The sequence below is a fragment of the Echinops telfairi genome, unplaced genomic scaffold, assembly GCF_000313985.2.
Source record: "Echinops telfairi isolate 266 unplaced genomic scaffold, ASM31398v2 ScPeMD7_1;HRSCAF=3_0, whole genome shotgun sequence".
Taxonomy (NCBI): domain Eukaryota; kingdom Metazoa; phylum Chordata; class Mammalia; order Afrosoricida; family Tenrecidae; genus Echinops; species Echinops telfairi.
This window is the reverse complement of record NW_022103896.1, coordinates 1,315,529-1,319,552: the sequence shown is the minus strand read 5'-3', so window position 1 is coordinate 1,319,552 and position 4,024 is coordinate 1,315,529. Positions and strand designations below refer to the sequence as shown.

The 4,024-nt window shown below is 41.4% G+C and overlaps 1 pseudogene; it reads left to right on the top strand.

Moving 5' to 3' along the window:
• The window catches only part of LOC101664180, a 14,003-nt pseudogene extending 11,528 nt beyond the window's left edge, over nt 1–2,475 (top strand).
• The last annotated feature ends 1,549 nt before the right edge of the window (nt 2,476–4,024 follow it).

Genomic DNA, 4,024 nt, shown 5'->3' with positions numbered 1-4,024 from the left:
CTGTTGTGTTGTGTTTCTCCTGGTGCGGGTTTGTAGCTATGTTGCTGATTGTGTGTCATTTTGGGAAAACGGGGCACCATGTTTCTGGGAGACCGAGGGTCCCTGAGCTCTTTCTCTGGGTGGCTGGTAGGAGTGTTTTGAGGACTATCTGTGGCTTCTATGGTGGCGGGTCAGCTGCTCCGTAGGCAGGGCGCCTTCAGCGACCCAGTGGCTGGTGGCAGTGGGGGCTCAGAGTCTGGGCTGAGGCAGGTGACTGTAGGTATGCCACTAGCCAGTTGGAACAGGGTTGCAGCACATGAAGGGGCCTGGTCTGGTCTGCCAGGCCACAATTTTGCAGCCTTTCTTTTTTGGTTTTGTTTTATTATTATTATTATTAATCATTGTATTGGGGGCTCGTACAACTCTTATCAAAATCCATACATCCATCCATTGTATCAAGCACATTTGTACATTGGTTGCCATCATCATTCTCAAGACATTTGCTTTCTACTTTAGCCCTTGGTATCAGCTCATTTTCCCCTCCCTCCCTGTGCCCCCTCCCTCATGAACCCCTAATAATTTATAAATTATTATTATTTTGTCATGTGTTACACTGTCCGACGTCTCCCTTCACCCACTTTTTTGTTGTCTGTCCCCCAGGGAGGGGCTAATATGTAGACTGATTTGCAGCCTTTTAAAAACATTCTGTGGAGTCCCAAACTGGTAGACCCAGCTTTTGCCTTGGGCTGTGGCTATCAGCACCTGTTGGCTTTTCTTCCTTTGCTATGTTAAAATCCTAGGCAGTGCTCTAAAGATTAGTGTTGTGGCTACTTTGTCATGTTAATGTCATGCTAATGGACAGAGTTCTGCAGGCTTACACTCAAACTTACCCAAAGGACCACAGCCTGGAATTGGAAGTATTTAACAAATTTTTGTTTCCTTTTTCTAACAGACTTGTGGGGTGCCCTGGTACTGGGGCTGTGCTGTGCTGTCCCCCAGGAGAGGGGGACCAGCAGGGCAGAGTGGGTTTATAGCTAAATGGATCTGAATTCACCCTGGACTGCACTCCTGTCACTCCTGGCTCTATCCGGTTGTGCTCTGGGTTCTGAGCTCTGTCACAGGTAACTATCCCAGCAGCTCTTCAATTGCTGCAAATTATTGTCTAATTACCCATCGTTACCCACACTGCCAGGCGTGTAGCTGGGGAGAGGTAGAAAGGGCGTGGCCGATGTCACCCCATTCTGGCTGGGGTGGGGGTTGCAAAGCCCTAGACTTCAGGGGCAGGGCAGATAGCAGCGAGGGGAGCTCTGGTGGGAGGTCTTGTGGGTAGCTCTCCGAGGCTCTCTGTGAGCCTGGGATTATGACCACTTTTAGACAGCAGCCTGGGGAAATTACTGCTTGCTCAGGCTCTAGGGTTCAGGAAGGGGTGGCTGACGCTGTCCTGCTGGAGCTGGCGCTGGGTTAAGTAGACGCAGTCAACTTGGAGTATTTCAGCCAGTTCTCAAATTGTTTCATGGGTGACAATAAAAGGGAGAGCTGAACCAGACCCTAGTACACTGAATCCATTTGTAGCAACCAGCCTCCCAGTATTGGTCTCCTTACCTCTTAATGTTCTGGTCTAACAGCAGGAGCACCAGGCAGGTGATCCTACCTGGATGCTATCTTGACTCCCTTTTTCTCACCATGTATAAAACTTAACTCAAATAGATCAAGACCTAAATGTAAGAACTGAAAAGCCTAAGACTCTTAAAAAGAAAACATTTGAGTAAATCTTCATGACTTTAGGTTTGGTTCTGGATTCTTACCTATGAGACTAAAAATACAAGTAGCAATGAAAAAAATAAGTAAATTATATTTCAAAATGAATAGCTTTTGTAGGAGTAGTAAGGAACTCCTGCCGCAGCCACACAGTACCCATCTACCTGGTGAAAGCACACACCTTGTCTGCGGGCCGAACCAGGGTATTGCAGCTCACCTGGGAGCAGGACATCACCCTCCATGGAAGTGCTGAAACTGTATCTCAGTTCTTCTCATTTGGCATGAACGGCATTTAATCCACTTAAAACCTTTGCTCAAGTGCAAAACTATGGACTCACGTGGATTGTGACTACTGATTGCGAGCTCATAAAACACCTAAATCATGTGGTGCAGCCGCTGAAAGATTGGCTTGTGGTGGTCATCTCCAATGTGGAGTTGAGTGTGACGCGACTGCAGAGGGTGACAGTGCACCCAGAGAGACTCTCAGAAAGTCCTGCGGGAGGAGTCCCTTCAGTGACAAGCCAAATCACAGCCACAGGAACATTGTTGTCACTGTTGGACGTTTCCTGTTCCTCTACTCTACTGATTTAAACAGATGAAGATTTGGTTGTACCTCAAAAATAGGAAGAATCAGGACCACGGTTCATTACCAATTCTGGGGTTCATCTTCCTTCATTCACTACTACAGTCCACAAAGTCAGTATCATGGTGGCCTACAAAATTCCTGTCAATGACTGAGGGAAGAGATGAGAAAAATAATGCATTTGCAATTATCAAATGTGTTTCCTTAAACTAAACAACTCTAAGTTTATATGTTTTGTTTCATGGGTTGATTTTTAAGACAGGGAAAACTATACTGAATTGCATAATCATTTTTTTAACTGTTTACCATTGCACGAGATGGACATCTTGAATTGATGGTGATTATGCTATTCCCTCGCTAGTGTATTTGCCTAAATAGGTTAGCACAAAAGAACATTGCACATTGTTCTAGAGCAGTGGTTCTTAACCTTCCTAATTCCTCAATCCTTTAATAAAGTTCCTCATGCTGTGGTGATCCCCCCAAGCACAAAATAATTTTCGTTGCTACATCATCACTGTCATTTTGCTACTGTTATGAATCATAATGCAAATATCTGATATGCAGGCTGTATTTTCATTATTACATATTGAGCATAATTAAACATAAAGCATAGTGATTAATCACAAAACAATATATAATTATGTATTGTGAAATATTTATGTGTCTTCCAATGGTCTTAGGCGACCCGTGTGAAAGGACTGTTCAACCCCCAGAGGGGTTGAGACCCACAGGCTGAGAACCGCTGTTAGGGGGAGTTTGCAGATTTCATCGGCATTGTAATGTTAATTCCTATAAAGTTGTCAACTGTAGTTGGAAAAACTTTTACTATAAAGCTAAAAAAAAACCCTTCCTGGAACAGACATTTTGAGTCAGAATATAGGTAGGATGATCTTTAGTTAAAATTACAGCAAAAAATGTATGAATATTCAGAATCTTTGCTTAGATTCTGAAAATAACTAATATAATCCATGAGTGATTAAACATTTTTATTTCCTTTTGCCATTTATTGGGATGTATACATCCCTATGTTGAACGCATTTCCCACTTAATAATTTATATAACATGAAATTATGGATGTCTCCAGTAAATTATCTGTTGTGAGAAAACTCTTTAAAAATGTTTTCATGGAAAAAAATGTTTTCATGTTTGCTAAAATCACACTATAAGTGACAGTGAAATAAAAGTAAATTAGTATCTTAAAGAAATAAAAAGCATTTTCAGATCAACAGACATCACTGACAGTGTGAAAACAATCTAAAGAACTGGAGAAATTATTCACCAATCACCGCTCTGCTGAGTTTAATATCCAATATAAAGAACTTTCATGACTAAAAAAGAAAAAAATTCTCATGACTCAAAAACAGACAAAAGGGACAACACAATTTAAAAATGACCAAAGGACTTGAAAAGATGTCATCAGAAAGAAGAGAGATAAATGGCCATTAAGGATAGAAAAGATGAAAAAACACAAGTACAAAGTACAAAGAAACACCAGTTCGCACTCGGTAGGATGGCTAGAATTCAAAAAGCTCAGGTAATAAGTGCATACGATTATTTACTGGATTAATAAACTCATTCAAAAAATGGACTATGAAAATGACTACATATTTTACCTTTAAATCCATTTTCTGTGAACTTTTGTCTCTTCCACCACATCAGAGAGTATATTAAGATTATTATAATAAACACTTCAATAGAGTGAAT